This window comes from Castor canadensis, chromosome 6, assembly GCF_047511655.1.
Source record: "Castor canadensis chromosome 6, mCasCan1.hap1v2, whole genome shotgun sequence".
In the NCBI taxonomy this organism is placed as follows: domain Eukaryota; kingdom Metazoa; phylum Chordata; class Mammalia; order Rodentia; family Castoridae; genus Castor; species Castor canadensis.
Window position 1 is genome coordinate 99,227,366 of NC_133391.1, and position 16,930 is coordinate 99,244,295.

Genomic DNA, 16,930 nt, shown 5'->3' on the forward strand with positions numbered 1-16,930 from the left:
TTAGGTATTTTGCCTGATCTTTTTCTCACGGTTGGACAGGGTTTACGTGTTTTGGGGAGCCTTATCTTTTTAACGAACCTGTTCGGTGTTGCTAGATTCTACCAAATTAAAAATGTTGCTTTTCACTTCTGTTTTAAAAATCCCTTATTTTCCTCGATTGTCTACAATACACAATCTCCCCAAACTAGGCCTCCAGTTTTTTCTTGACTTGAATGGGCCAGCAAAAGCCAATCAACCATGAGCAGGGGCGTGGGGAAATTTGCTTGTTCTAAGGGCAGTCCCAGAAAGGATTTTGGAAGTCCGCTTTCAGATCGAGGACTCAGGGTTGCCCGTCTTTTAAGGCTACCCAAGTAGTCTTCATAAGGAAGGGTGAGCACAGCCCTTCTCTTAAAACGAGAGAGGACGACCGGTAATTCCCACAGGCAACGAATCCAGCGCCACAGGAACCAACCCATCGGCCAAGCCCCACCCAGTTCCGGGTTGTCGCCACCGCCTTTGTCGCGTGCGTAATGACGTCTCAGGCTCCTGGAGACCCCGGAAGTGCAACTGGAACTTGGTCGGGGCGCGGATCCCGAGAGGGAAAGTCATAACAACCGCACGAGGGAGTTCGACGTGCGAGCTGGAAGGCCACGCCTCCTCCCGCCTCCCCCCGCAGCCCTGTAGCTGGGGGCAGAGTTCAGGTAGGATCGCGTCTGCGGGGACCTGGGCTCCCTGGCGGGCCTGGTCAAGATCCGAGGAGGGGGCTGGCCTGGGTCGGTTTGGGGCGGGCATTGCTAGCCCTGGGGGTTGAGGCTGCAGGAAACCATGCTTCGTTTCCAGAGGACACCTTTGGCATGTGTCCTGAACCCCGCTGCTAGGCAGCTGCCACCTGCCATTTCCACTCCCAAGGCGGGAGGGACGTGTGTGTTTCTGGGACGACGCGCCTGGTATCTGAGCTTCCGAGGTTCCGGGAGCCCCAAGACACCTTAGAGACTGGAGTCCTTCGCTTTCTCAGGAGCGGAGGAATTGCAGTTTTCTGGTGGAAGTGTTATTTATTACTTTTTAATTTTTTTGGTGGTGGTATTGTTCATACAGAAAGTGTTAACTGCCAAGGCTTTATCAGACGGTTATTCACTGCAAGCATTAGAGTGCAATTATAAAATGCTCTCAAAACTTATAACGTGCATGAACATTGTTGGGACGTTTCACTGGAATGCAGTAAGAATTGTTAGTTGAATACTTTTGACTTTGAAATAAAGTTAGGTACATTTCTCTCCCTCATCTAGATAAAACACATGCTCTTCTAGTGTTCCAGGGTGTGTATCTTTTGGGCCCAGTAAATGACTATTTACGTTTTGGCTCCATTTAGGGACAAGCAATATTGTTGAATTTGTCCATTTCTTCAAAAGCCTCAAAAAAGTTGTAGAGGGAAGATTCTGTGATCTTCATCTGCAAATGCCTTGCATTGTTTTTCAAAATAGGCACAATGCAATGATTGTTACACACTTCATGGTTTGTTTTTGCTTTAAATCAGTGTCAAAGTTATATTGTTCATCATCCTTTATTTTTCCTTATGAGGGGCAGATATACTGTATTCATTTAGTTTATTTAGAAACAGAGTCTGAGAGCACTTTCTGATGTGATAAATTAAGGTCTCAGTGTCCGAGCTGGTACCAGGGTTCTTTTTTCAATTTTAAACTACGTGCTCCTTCTCTTTACCCAGTGAAGCCTACACTGAAGAGCCAGGGTAATCCTTGATGGCTATGAGGCTGTGGCTGCTACAACACTTGTAAATGGTATCATAGTACCCAAATCAAGAGGAAAATATTATTCAGGAAGCTGTGAGCATACATGTATTCATTCATTTAGCAAATATTTACTGGACATTTTTAGTATGCTAGCATGTTCCAGGTATTGGGAAGACTAGTGAATGAAATAGAAAGTTCTTGTGCTCCTGGAGCTTTCATTCGAGGAGGTGAAAGACAATAAAGTATGCACAGAAAGTAGTGAAAAGTACTATGAACAAAAATAAAGCAAGTAAAGGGGAGAGAGAATGCTGAAAGATGCTATTTTAGATAGGGTGGTTAGGCTTAGCTTCTTTGATAAGGAGACATTTGAATAGAGATCAGTATAAAGTGAGGGACTGACCTCTGCAGATACGTGGGAGATCAGTGTTTTAGGCTAGCAAATAGGAATAGAAAGGGTGTAGGCACTGGGGTTTGAAAGCCTTGAGAATGAATATTTATTCAATGATTTGTTGTGTGTGTAAGGGATCTTATTTATTGACAGCCAACAGACCTCTGTGTGAAGAATCTAGTGTCAGTAGACATGTATACATCTTTCTATACTCGTCATAGAGATTCAGTGAAATTAAACTTTATTTACTCAGTAGGTTATAATTTTGTGCTGCCATTGTTTCTGTCAAATTGGGTTTGCACAGTAGTCATTGATAACAAAGTAGTGAGTCCTCTTGTGTCAGGTTTACATTTTATTCACTTTTTAATCATACTAAAATAAGATACAATGTATTATTTTTAATCACTGTAATGTTCAGTTCAGTAACACAAAATCATTTATATTGTATAACCATCACTCCTATTCATCTCCAGATCTTTCTCATCTTCTTCGATTGAAACTCTACCTGTTAAACATTAACTACCCATTCTCAGTTACTCTCAGCCTCTTGGCAACACCCAATATACTTTCTTTTTTTTAATTTTATTATTTAAAAAAATTTTTTTGTTCATTTATTCACATGTGCATACATTGTTTGGGTCATTTCTCCACCCTGCCCCCCTCCCCCATCCTACCCCGCCTCCCCTCCTCAGTTTCAGGCAGGTCCCCTTCTGCCCTGGTGACTGATTTTGTTGAAGAAGAGACATAAGCATAATAAGAAAGACAAAGCGATTTTGCTAGTTGAGTTAAGGATAGCTATACAGAAAGATTCCTACTATTGTTCTCATGTGTCCATGTGTTACGACCCATGTTGATTCAACTCTAACTGATCTTTACACTGGTTCCTGATCTCCTGCTAGTGATAACCTGTCATTTTTAAGTTTCTGTATTAGTTCCTCTGGAGTGGGGACATCAAACGCTTTCATGTTTTGTGTTTTCTACCTATTCCTATATCTCCTGTATGTGCTTTCCCCTTTTCTTGTGATCCAAGTCCAACAACATTGCTGCATTTGCCTTTGATCTAAAGTCTGCATATGAGGGAGAACATACGATTTTTGGTCTTCTGAGCCTGGCTGACCTTGCTCAGAATAATGTTCTCCAGTTCTATCCATTTACCTGCAGATGATAAGATTTCATTTTTCTTCATGGCTGAGTAAAATTCCATTGTGTACAAGTACCACATTTTCTGGATCCATTCATCAGTAGTGGGGCATCTTGGTTGTTTCCATAACTTGGCTATTGTGAATAGTGCTGCAATAAACATGGGTGTGCAGGTGCCTCTGGAGTAACCTGTGTTGCATTCCTTTGGGTATATACCCAGGAGTGGGATTGCAGGATCATATGGCAGGTCTATGTTTAGATTTTTAAGAAGTCTCCAGATTTTTTTCCAGAGTGGTTGCACCAGCTTGTATTCCCACCGGCAGTGGATTAGGGTTCCTTTTTTCCCACATCATCGCCAGCACTTCTTGTTGTTGATGTTTTTGATGATGGCTATTCTAACAGGAGTGAGGTGGAATCTTAGTGTGATTTTGATTTGCATTTCCTTTATGGCCAGAGATGGTGAGCATTTTTTCATGTGTTTTTTGGCCATCTGAATTTCTTCTTTTGAAAAAGTTTTGTTTAGTTCAGTTGCCCATTTCTTAATTGGTTCATTGATTGTAGGAAAGTTTAGTTTCTTAAGTTCCCTGTATATTCTGGTTATCAGTCCCTTGTCGATGTATAGCTGGCAAATATTTTCTCCCACTCTGTGGATGGTCTTTTCAGTTTAGAGACCATTTCTTTTGTTGTGCAGAAGCTTTTTGATTTTATGAAGTCCCATTTATTCATCCTTTCTCTTAGTTGCTGGGCTGCTGGGGTTCTATTGAGGAAGTCTTTGCCTATACCTATTTGTTCCTGCTCCTTCAGAGTTTCAGGTCTGATATTTAGGTCCTTAATCCATTTTGAGTTGATACTAGTACAGGGTGATAGACATAGATCTAGTTTCAGTTTCTTGCAGACGGTAACCACTTTTCCCAGGAACATTTGTTGAAGAGGCTCTTTTCTCCATCGTATATTTTTGGCACCTTTGTCAAAAATGAGGTGGGTGTAGTTCTGTGGGTTCATATCTGGGTCCTCTATTCTGTTCCATTGGTCTTCATGTCTGTTTTTGTGCCAGTACCATGCTGTTTTTATTGCTATTGCTTTGTAATATATTTTGAAGTCAGGTATTGTGATACCTCTAGCATTGCTCTTTTTGCTGAGTATTGCCTTGGCTATTCACAGTCTCTTGTGTTTCCAAATGAACTTTAGGGTAGATTTTTCAATCTCTGTGATGAAAGTCATTGGGATTTTGATGGGAATTGCATTAAACATGTAGAGCAACATTTTTACTATGTTGATTCTACCGATCCATGAGCATGGGAGGTCTTTCCATCTTCTGTAGTCTTCCTCAATCTCTTTCTTCAGGAGTTTGTAATTCTCCTTGTAGAGGTCATTCACATCCTTTGTTAAATTTACTCCTAGGTATTTGATTTTTTTTTTGAGGCTGTTGTGAATGGAATTGTTTCCATGTGTTCCTTCTCTGTTCATTGTTGGTGTCTAGAAAAGCTAATGATTTTTGTAGGTTGATTTTGTATCCTGCCACCTAACTGTAGCTGTTTATGGTGTCCAAGAGTTTTTGGGTAGAGTTTTTTGGGTCTTTAAGGTATAGGATCATATCATCTGCAAATAAGGATATTTCGACAGCTTCTTTACCTATTTGTATTCCTTTTATTTCTTCTTCTTGCCTAATTGCTCTGGCTAGAAATTCCAGTACTATGTTGAATAGGAGTGGGAATAGTAGGCACCCTTGTCTTGTTTCTGATTTTAGGGGGAATGGTTTCAGTTTTTTTTTATGGTGTTGGTTGTAGGTTTTTCATATATAGCCTTTACAATGTTGAGGTACATTCCTTCTATTCCTAGTTTTCTTAGAGCTTTTATCATGAAGTGGTATTGGATCTTGCTAAGGCTTTTTCTGCCTCTATTGAGATGATCAAGTGGTTTTTGTCTTTGCTTCTATTGATGTGATTACATTTATAGATTTGTGTATGTTGAACCACCCCTGCATCCCTGGGATGAAGCCAACTTGGTCACGGTGAATGATCTTTCTGATGTGTTGTTGGATTTGGTTTGCCATTATTTTATTGAGGATTTTTGCATCCATGTTCATTAGGGAAATTGGCCTATCGTTCTCCTTTTTGGAGGTGTATTTGTCTGGTTTTGGGGTGAGAATAATATTGGCTTCATAAAATGAGTTAGGCAGTGTTCCTTCCCATTCTATTTTGTGGAACAGTTTAAGGAGAGTTGGTATTAGTTGTTCTTTAAATGTCTTAATAGAATTCAGCAGTGAATCCGTCAGGTCCTGCACTTTTCTCTTTTGGGAGGCTCTTGATGGCACCTTCAATTTCTTTTTGTATTATAGATCTATTCAGGTGATTAATATCCTCTTCGTTCAGTTTTGGGTGGTTGTAAGTTTCTAGAAATCTGTGCATTTCTTTGAGATTTTCAAATTTATTAGTGTATAGGCTCTCAAAGTAGTCTCTGATGAGTTCCTGGATTTCCGTTGTGTTTGTTGTTATCTCTCCTTTTGAATTTCTGATTTTACTGATTTAGGTTTTTTCTTTCCTCATTTTAGCAGGTTTGCCAGGGGTCTGTCAGTCTTATTTAGTTTTTCAAAGAACCAGCTTTTTGTTTCATTGATTCTTTGTATGTTTTTTTTTTCTTTGTTTCTATTTCATCATTTTCAGCCCTTATCTTAATTATTTCTTTCCTTCTTTTTTGGGATTTGTTTGTTCTTATTTTTCTAGGAGTTTCAGCTGTAGTGTTAGGTCATTGATTTGAGATCTTTCTGTCCTTTTGATATATGTAATCATGGCTATAAACTTTCCTCTTAGGACTGCCTTTGCTGTGTCCAATAGATTCTGGTAGGTCATGTTTTCATTTTCATTAACTTCCAGGAACCTTTTACTTTCCTCTTTAATTTCAACCATGACCCATTCATCGTTTTGTAGTGTGTTGTTCAGCTTCCAATTGTTTGCATGTTTTTTACTGCTGTTTTTGTTGTTGATTTTTAGTTTTAATGCATTGTGGTCAGACAGAATGCATGGGATTATTTCTATTTTCTTATATTTGCTGATGTTTGCTTTGTGCCTTACAATATGATGAATTTTGGAAAAGGTTCCATGGGCTGCTGAGAAGAATGTATATTGTGCAGAAGTTGGATAAAATATTGTGTAGACATCAGCTAGGTCCATTTGATCTATGGTGTGATTTAGTTCTAGGATTTCTTTATTGATTTTTTTGTTTGGATGACCTATCTGTTGGTGATGGGGGGGGGTATTAAGGTCTCCCACTACCTCTGTGTTGGAGTTTATATATGCTTTTAAGCCCTTCAGAGTATGACTGGTGAAATTGGGTGCATTGACGTTGGGTGCATATAGGTTGATAATTGTTATTTCCTTTTGGTTTATTTCCCCTTTTATTAGTATGGAGTGTCCTTCTTTATCTTGTTTGATCAAAGTAGGTTTGAAATCTACTTTGTCTGACATAAGTATTGCTACCCCTTCCTGTTTTGGGGGACCACTGGCTTGGTAAATCTTCTTCCAACCTTTCACTCTCAGCCAGTGCTTATTTCTCTTGATGAGGTGGGTCTCCTGTAGGCAGCAGATTGTTGGATCTTCCTTTTTAATCCAGTTTGCCAGTCGGTGTCTTTTGATGGGGGAATTAGTCCATTAACATTCAGTGTTAGTATTGATAAATACATGGTGATCGCTGGGTCTGGGTATCCATTTTCTTCATTTCACTCTAAATCCTGCTGTACTTTAGTTTTTGGGGGGAAATAGTTTCCTTCCCTTGTTTTTCTTCCCATATTTCCACTAGGTAATGTTTCTATCCTTGAACTATGTGTAATTTAGTATTAGCTGGGTAGGAATATTAATACTAAGAAAACCAAGAGAGAAGGATAAAAAAGAGAGAGAGTTGGAAAGATAAAAGGAATAGAGTAGAGAGGAAAAGAGAAAAAAAAAAAAAAAGGTAGAGATGGTGGATGATCAAATAGTAAACCAGGCAGCAAATCCCTTAAAGAAGGGAAAAAAATAAAAATTAAAAATTAAAAAAAAAACACCAGTTCTAGAGCAATAGAATTGCAGTCTTAGTTGTTCTGGTGCTAGTTCTTTAGCATGCAGACCTGTCTGTGTGTGTCTCTTAGGTAGGTTTGGAGCCTTCCTGTGGCAAGTGGACAGTGGGTGGGGTCCCACGGGCCTTCAGGTAGAGACCTTTAGCTGAGCAGGCCGGTGGAGTGGAGATCCTGCATGTCTGTGGATCCCTGGCTTGACAGGCTTGTGGGGCAGGGTCAAGCAGAAAGGAGATTGTGTGTGTGGGTCCCCAGCTTGGCAGGCCTTAGGGGCACAGCCTTGCAGAGTAAATATTGTGCAGTGCTGTGCAGGCTTTGAGGGCATGGTAGGCAAAGCAGAGATCGTGCAGGGCTGGGAAGCGTGGCCCAGCAAGGCGGAGCTCCTGCAGGGCTGTGCAGGCCTTGGGAACCTGGCCAGCAAAGCAGAGATTGTGCAGGGCTGGGGAGTGTGGCCCAGCCAGGGGGAGCTCCTGCAGGGCTGTGCAGGCCTGTGGGGGACATGGCCTGGTGGAGATGTGAATGTCTGTGGATCCCTGGCCTTAAGGGCTCGTCCCACGGAGATCCTGAGGGTCTGAGGGGTGGGAGTTTGGGGTAGCACAGCCCTGGTGGGGCAAAAGAGCAGGCCTATCGGGCGGGGCTTGGCGAGCAGCGCCTGCTATTCTTTTAGTATGTGGTGGGGTGGAGAGGCCTCCCAGGAGCTAGGGGTTCAGAGTGCTGATATTTCAGCTCTCCCTGGTGTTTTACTTCATTGAAGCAAGTCTCCAGCTTCTTGTCAAAGTCCCTGGATCACAGAGGGTCTGTGCCTGTGTTCTGGTCGCCATCTTGGATCTCTCCCAGTATGCTTTCTATGTCTTTGAATTTGACTACTTGGGTACCTCTTATAAGAATAGTCACACAATATTTGTCCTTTTGTGACTGACTTATTTCACTTAGAATAATGTCTTCAAGTTTTAGCTGTGTTATATTATGCATCAGACTGCACTTTCTTTTGAATGCTGAATATAATAATCATTGTGTGTCTATACCACTTTTTGTTTACCCATTTGTCCATTTATAAACATTTGGGTTGCTTTAATTTTTGGCTGTTGCAAGTAATTCTGATATGTGTATAAGTTACCTTTTCTAGTCCCTGCCATTATTTCTTGTGGTTATCTGTCCAGAAAGTGAAATTGCTAGGTTATATGGTAATTGGGTATGGCTGTTTGGATATTAAAGGTAACCCAAGGGCCCATACTTTAAAGGCTTGATCCACAGGGACACACTGTTGACAGACAGTGGAACTGTTAAGTGGGGCCTACTAGGAGGTTTTAGGTCATTGAGGATGTGTCCTTGAAAACGATAGTGGAACCCCAGTCCCTTTGTCCTCTCTGTGTTGCTCCCTACCTGTAGGTGAGTAGTTTGTTCTGCCATGTGCTACCACCATGATGTAGAACTTGCCACATGTCAAAAGCAATGTAGCCAATCAGTCATGGACTGAAACTGCTAAAACTGTGAGCCAAAATAACCCTACTCCCTTTATAAGTTGATTGTTTCAATATTTGTTATAGTAATGGAAAGCTGGCTAATACATAATTCTGTGTTTAAGTTTTTGAGGAATTGGCATGCTGTTTTTTTCCACAATGGCTACCCTATTTTACATTTTGTACCAGCAATGCACAGCAGTTCCAATTTATCTAGAACCTTTTCAACATTTCTCTATATCCTCACCAAAGGTATTTTATTTTCAGTCTTTTTCTTCCTTTTTTTTTTTTTGATAATAGCCATTCTCATGATTATAAAGGAGTATCAGTGGTTTTTTATTTGTAGTCCCCTAAGGATTGGTGATATTAAGTATCTTTTCATGTCCTTTTTGGAGTTCTGTTAATCATTTAGTGAATTTTGTTTGTCTTTTTAAGATAGGGTCTTACTGTGTAGCTCAAGCTTGCCTAGAACACACTAGTACCCTAGGTTGGCCTTGAACTTTCAATCCTCCTGCCTCAGCCTTTTGAGGGCCAGGATTACAGATGTGTACTACCATACCCAGGTTTTTTTTCTTCAGTACTGGGGATCGAACCCAGGGCTTTGCTCATATTAAGCTCTTTCCCACTGAGTCTATCCCAAGCCTATTAAGCTCTGGTTTTAATAATTTTTTTGAGATTTATTTGCCAGGGTTGTTAATGGACTGCCTTTGAAGATGGCAACCACCATGTGTCTTGTTGCTTTTCTACCCAAAATTCCTAGAATTGTGAAAGCCCTCAATTATCTGTAGACCCTGGTACCTGCAATGACTCCACACTTAGAAATTGATACAACCCCTCCCCTAAACTGGGGCATCTTTTCTACAATGAACAAACCTTCCAGTATCATATTGTAATGAAAACAGTTCAGAAAAGCCAAAGATCGTACTGACCTGCTTTATCATTTTATTATTTTTTTAATCAGAAGGAAAGATGTATATTGATTGGCTCTCTCTGTACCTGTGAAGTAGACCTCTTTTGTTTACTAGCTGAGAAGAGCATAAAACAGAAGTGCACAGAAGAAAAGTGTGTTGGATAGCAATGCAGCAATTGAATGTGGCTAGATGGACATGGCCAGGAGATCAGTACAATAATGGAAAATGTACTGACATGAGAGAAGAGGGGCCCAACAACAAAATGACAGAAAGCAATATAGATATATACACTGGAGTGGGGTGGGGAATAGGGTGAGAGAGAGCAAATTGCCAGCTACTTCTCAGCATGTGGTTCTGAAGTGAAGTACTTGGCCCTGAGTAAGCCAGTAAGGTCTGTATATCAAGTAATGTATGTCAGTTCATACAGTTCAACTGTTATTGTTTTGAAGGTAAGCACTGTGTACACTCCTACAGAAATAAAGTTTTCTTCTGACCATGTTCTGCATTATTTTGATTGATAGAACAAAGAGACTGAATAGAATTATTTAACCAAGTATGTACTTTAATAATATCTAGCATTAGTAAAGATATTTTCACATATTATATGTTTAAGAAAGGAATATTTTAATCCAGAATGTCCAATTGTGTATTAATTTAAAGTAACACATCTTTTTTTGTTTTTAGCTAGTGAATGTTTTATATGCTGTTGTTTATTAGATACTGTTGGGGTACTTTCACTAACTCTTTCAGTTATAAAGCTCATTTCAGTTTAAAAGTGTGAAAAGATTGATTAGTTGATAGGTGAGATACTATTTTGCTTTGAATTACCATGCTTTCTTGATAACATTTTTGTCTTTACTATCTAAATTATTCTTGTATTTACTTTGGAAATTATGTTGATTCATTTGGTGTAATACCTTCTGATGTAATTGGAAGTATTTATTTGAAATGATCATGTCCATGAATTGGTAGTGGTTTGGGAGTAAGGATTAGATTGGGCAGATTGAAGAAATTTGGATAGAAAGGAAAGGAGATCTGACAGAAGAGATAAACTGAAAAGGGATAGGAGTCTGGTCTCAAAAGAGAAAGGAGCAGTGCGGATAAAGGAATGGGGAAAAGCCAAAGATCTAGATGAACTGAAATATAATGGAAGGAAAACATGGCAACATTAAGCAAGGTCTCAATTGTTCACATCAGTAAAAGTTACCTAGTCATAAGCAATCTAGACCCCACACTTGAGGATCATACATGCTGGTTGGGGTGTCTACTGTAAATGCAATTTTAGCAAAAATGTTTTGTATTCTTATAGAAGTATGTATATAAGTTGCTATGGGAGATGTATAAAGCCTTTCATGGAGTTACTGGAAGGCTTTTTAGAGAAAATGATGCCTCAGTTGAGAGCCTAAGGATGGGTCATTTAAAGTAAGTCAGAAAGACATTCTGGATGGAAGAAATAGCTCTCAGAAGATTGATATTTGTAAAAAACGAAACAAAAATGTTTTTGCAGTTGCTCAAGGAGAAAATTTGATTGTAGTGAGAGATCGAGTTGGAGAAGAAGAGAGAAGCCAAGCCATGAGGGGAGGTGTGTGTGTACAAGGTCTGGGGAGAAAAGGTTTATATAGATTGCTGAGGAGCCTCTTGGCACTAAATGGTTTCTCCTGTCTCCTGTCTAGTAAAAATTTAACTCTGCTCCAAAAGTTGTCCTGTCTTTGCCCTCCCTCACCTTCTGTGTGATAATTTCTAGTATCTTTGGCAACCTTGGCCCACCCTGCCCAACAAAGTGATTTAAGATCAGGGCTGGTTATACCTATATAGTATTAGACAGTCATAAAAATGCCATAAAAATGTGACTCATGGTGGGGGCTTTGGGTCATGTGGTATCATTTGACCTGGAGACTGAGCTCACTTATGTGGGCAGCCAATCAGTTAATCATACCTAACAAATAAGTCCCAATAAAAATTTTGAATACCATATCTTTTGTGAATTTTTCTCACTGGAAATATACTCTGTGTATATTGTCACACAAGTGACAATAATGGGTCCATGATGTTATGAAGAGAGAATAATAGCAGTCCCATGTTTGGTACGCTCCTAATTTCTGTTTTATGTGCTTCTTCTCTTTGCTGATATTAATTTATATCCTTTCTCTGTAATACACTATAATCACGAGTATAATAGTTTTTAGTAAGCTCTGTGAGTCTTTCTGTTGAATTATTGAGCTCAAGTTTAACTAACTTTCTGTTACTGAAAACCAAATATCTGTGATGAATCAAATTTACAAAAAGAAAAAAGTGTTATGTTGATTTATAGTTATAGAGGTTTCAGTCCATGGTTGCTTGGCCCCATTGCTTCCTTTGTTAAAACAGCATATCATGGTAGAGAGCATGTGGTAGAGCAAAGCCATTCACCTCATGGTGGGGATGAGAAAGAGAGAAAGAGGAAGAAACTGGGATCTCATAATCCTCCTGGAGGGAATGCCCTAAATGAATTAAACCTCGCACTAGTCTTCACCTCTTTTTTGTTTTAAGACAGGAGTTTGCTGTGTCTTTGAGCCCACTCATCTGGCTTCAAACTCACTGTTCTCCTGTTTCAGCCTCCCTAGTACTGGGATTACAGGTGTGCCTACCACTGTATTTTTAAATACATAATTTGTCTGGTTTCACAGGTTCATAGATAACAGAGGAATTTTATATTAGGATGAATCATGCTTTAAGACTTCTCCATATTTAATTTAGGTATTTTTTAGATGAGACTTTGGACATTAAACTTTAGAGTTAATTCTGGGATGAGTTAAGACTTTGGAGGCTGCCAGATGGAATGAATGTGTTTTGCATGTGATAAGAACATGATTTGGTGGATAACAGGAGCAGAATGCTTTAATTGAATTGTTACTCCTTCTGCCCACCCCCTCCTCTGGCCCCCATCATATACCAGAGCCCTGAGCCTCAGTTTGACTGTATTTGGGGTAAGGTTAATTGAAGTCATGTGAGTAGGACCTAGATCCCACAAGATTAGTGTCCTTATAGGAAGAGACACCAGATAGCTGTTTCCAGTGAGAATGCTGCTGTCTGCAAGTCAGGAAGAGAGCCCTCACCAAAACTGATCATGCCAGACATTGTTCTGGGACTTCTAGTTCCAGAAATATGAGAAAATAAATTACTGTTTTTTTTAAGCCACTCTGCCTATGGTATTTTGTTTTTACAGTCCAAGCATGCTAATGTACTAATTAGTGGCTGATCTATTTGTGTGTGTATAAGTAATAAGCAGCAATTAGATTTCTTGTGGTGTAGTAGAGAAGTATAAAGAGTTTGACAAGCTTAGTTTCCAAAACATCCATTTTAAAGATGAGTATTGTGAAATTATTCAAAAATTTGAAAGAAGAAATGTGTCAGGTACTGAGCAAAAAAAATGAAGCTATATAAAAGAAGAAAAGATAATAGAAAAATAATATATTTTGTCATGCTGTAGTAATATCCAGTGCAGTTTTTCCCTCTACATTTTGAAAATTATTTAATTGAGGAGCTTTACCTTTTAACAAGATATGTCACAGATATAAGGAGCTATATCATTTAGAATATTTTTAAAACATGGATTTGTCCTTTACCTTAAACATTGAGGTATTTCTAGGGCTTTAGAGTTCACAGAGGTTTTGATTAGATACAACCAGCAAAGAAACATTTAATAGAACTTAAATCAAATTGATATATATTTTTCCACTGTGTGTGTGTGTGTGTGTATTCCTGTTATTTTCTGGTAAAAGTGTTTTGGTAGGCATCCATTTTTTTCCTAAAAATAGGAAAAAATTTTGGGAGAATATGAAATATTCTAATATTTTAGGGAATAAGTAGTATTAGAATTATAAACATAGTCAGATTTTTATTTGTAGGTCTTGACAGAGAGCAGAATTTTAGAAATTTACCAATCAGATGTCAAGAAATTAGGGGTTAGAGAAAAATGAAAAAAAAAAAAGACTCGTGTTTGCAAGGACTATCATTGTAAATTGTAATATTGGAGTTAATCCTAAATAGTGTAGACTGGGTGTCTCTATCCAAAATCTGAAATCCACAATGCTCTGAAACTCAAAATTTTTTGAATATCTTTATGACCCTTAAAACTTTCAGACTTCTGTGCTGATGTGTGGCTCAAATGATTAGAGTACCTGCTTTGCAAGCATGAAGCTCTAAGTTCAGACCTCAATAGTGCATCATCTCTCCCCTACACCCAAAAAAGTTTCAGGTTTCAGAGCATTTCAGATTTTAGATTTGGGTTAGGGATGCTTCTTCTGTAAAATCTATGAAAATGTTCCAAAATCTGAAGCACTCTAAAATCTGATACACTTCTGGTCCCAAGCATTTTTGATAAAGAATATTTAGCTTGTTATGATTAATTAGGAACTATACTATCAGAATGGTGATATTGCAGAGGAAGGTATATAATGAATTTTAAGTGAAGATATTTCAGGCACAAGGCTATACACATAGATAGTGAAGACCTAAGAGCAGAGGGAAATAATGTTACCAGTTTAAAAGTTTTATTCTTTTATGGAAAGTAGTTTATAGAGGCATTGATTACTTGTGCCAATATAAGAGTCATTTTTCAGTTAGCAGAATTGAGAGTAATTCTGTGGTTTTGGAAAATACTTTGGACCTTATTCTGCTTTATAAGTATTATCAACCTGGAGTCTTATTTTTATTATGAGTCTGTTTTTATCCTAGATGTTGCTGAGCTGTAAGGAGAATACTAGAATATTATGCTCTATCATACTGAATAGAGCTGGGTATGGTGGTGAACTCTTGTGATCCCAGCTTCCTTGGGAGGCTGAGGCAGGAGGATCACAAGTTCGAGGCCAGCCTGGGTAACTTAGCATGACCATGCTTCAAAATAAAATAATTTTAAATAAGAGTGTGGATTGCTCAGTGATAGAGCAGTTCCCCAGCATGCATGAGACCCTGAAACCAGTCCCTAGTACTGCAAAAAATAAAGCAAAAACAAACAATGATAAGAAAAAACCCCTGCAAAGAACAGAATTTACAAATTGGGGATCCCCAGCTTAAGAGAAGCTTGAACAATCTTAAATTTTTAAAAATTAGTTTCTATCTAATTTAAGTAAAAATTCATTTGTGGTTTCTCCTGAAAAATACAAAGTTCTTTTCATATCAGGCTTTATTCTGTGTGGCAGCAGTGGGACAAGTAGCACCTCCCTTGGGTTCATCCATTTTTTCTAGTTGTTGTAGTGTTCACTATTTGCACTATGAAAGCTTTTGACTAGAGGACCTCACTGCCTGTTAACTTCCTGATGCCTGTAGGCATTCAAAGTTTTGTTTCTTGCATTATACAAACTTTAGAATGAATACTGTTTGTCTTTTCCTTTCTGTTGCTATACTGCCTTCAGTGTTTGGAGTATGGCATTTGGTGCAGACTCCATCTCTGAGTTGTAGCTTATGCTCTAAATTAGATTCTTGTCTTCTCTGTTCTTCAATGTCTTTGTTTTAGCTGCTATGAAGGTGGTGGTTCTGTAGGTTGGACCCTAGCCTGAACTTTATTTTCTTTTTAAAATTTTTATTATGTATAAAAGTACTTATAATTTTTTTGAATAATTATTATATAAAAATCTGCACTTAAAGGTATGCAGGTATATGGTAAAATTTTCTTCCCTTCCTACTCCTGTCCCTCATTAGTTCCCACCTGTCAGTCACAGGTAATCACCATTATTTGCTTCTTACGTATCCTCCAAGGAGTATAGCACAGTTCAAATATCTTATGTTGTTTCCTTTTCCTTTCTTTTTTTTTCCTTCTCTTTTATTGTTATGCTGGGGGCACATTGTGACATTTGTAAAAGTTCTTACAATATATCATATATCATAGTTGAGTTCATCCCTTCCATTATTCTCCTTTATCCTCCTCCCATTCCTGAAATAGTTTCAACAGGCCTCACTTTTCCATTTTCATACATGAGTACATAATATTTCCACTACATTCATCCCCTACATCCTTTCCTTATATCCTGTCCCTTTCCCATTGGTACCAGACAGGACCTGTTTTACCTTCCTGTTCTTCATTTGTGAAAAGACATTTTTGTATGTTTAAGGTAACGATACAGGGAGTTTCATTGTGACATTCCCATATATGTATGTATTATAACCCAAATTGGTTCATCCCCCCTATTTTTTGCCTTTCTACCTGAGTCCCCTTCTTCTGGTGATTTCAACAGCCTTAAACATTCTATATTTATTCTTTTACAGAAAGTACATCAACCATATTTCACCTTCTTAACTTCCTTCTTTTACCCTCTGTCTCCTGTTACTTCCCTGTAGCATGACCTGTTTTTCATAGTATTGCTTATATTTGTACTGGGCCTATATTCCACAAATGAGAGAAAACATGTGGCCTTTGGCTTTCTGAACCTGGCTAACTTCACTTACAATGATGTTCTTCAGTTCTATCCATTTATTTGCAAACAACAAAATTTCATTCTTTGACCCCATGTTGTTTGAAGGTAAATGGATGTTGTTGGAGTATATCATGTTAAGTGAAGTTAGCCAGGTTCAGAAAGCCAAAGGCCACATGTCCTTTCTTATATGTGGAAGATAGATCCAAAAGATAAACATATACCCAAAACCAAACATGATCATATACAAACTTACATGCAGAGCATGTTTGTAATAGTGGAACTACTCTATGGAGCTAGGCAGAGGGAAAGGAAACGAAAATAGAAAAGAGATAGAGCGACAACAATATGGAAATACATAACATCTGTGCATGTAGAGTATATGTATTGAAAGCTGTTGAGTGGGAAGTGGAAGAGAAAGGGGTAAGGGAACATAATGGAAGAGGTTGAACTGACCAAAGTAAAGTATACTCACAGCAGGGATACATAGAGAAACTCCTTTGAACATTGAGTTTGGAATTAATAACAAAAGACAGGACTGTAAAATAGGTACAGTGTATGTGGCGGGGAGTACTTGTGGTAGTGGGGAGGGTGAATGGAGGAGATGAAGCAGAGGGAATATGGTTGATGGACTTCATATATATATATGAAATAGAACAATGAAACCTCTTGCAATTGCTTTAGGTTGAACAGGGAGGGAGCCAAGAGGGGGAGATGGTGGGGGGTGATTAACCGAAGTTGTAAGACTACTTGAAATTATCACAATGAATCCCCCCTGTACAACGAATATATCCTAATAAAAATGGGGGAAAATTTTCATGCTTCTTTATTCTAGCCTGAACTTTAAACATGATGTCTCTAGGTTTT

At 38.6% G+C, this 16,930-nt stretch overlaps 1 protein-coding gene across 5 annotated transcripts in view; it reads left to right on the top strand.

The window, feature by feature from the left end:
• The first annotated feature begins 506 nt into the window (after positions 1–506).
• Arb2a (ARB2 cotranscriptional regulator A) overlaps positions 507–16,930 on the top strand; it is a 430,754-nt gene continuing 414,330 nt past the window's right edge. For 4 of the 5 annotated variants that reach the window (XM_074077083.1, XM_074077087.1, XM_074077086.1 and 1 more), the window contains exon 1: positions 541–680. The gene's annotated coding sequence lies outside the window, so the exon portion shown is untranslated. Of the gene's footprint in view, positions 681–16,930 lie in introns of all 5 variants that reach the window. The other variant, XM_074077088.1, reaches the window with a different exon arrangement.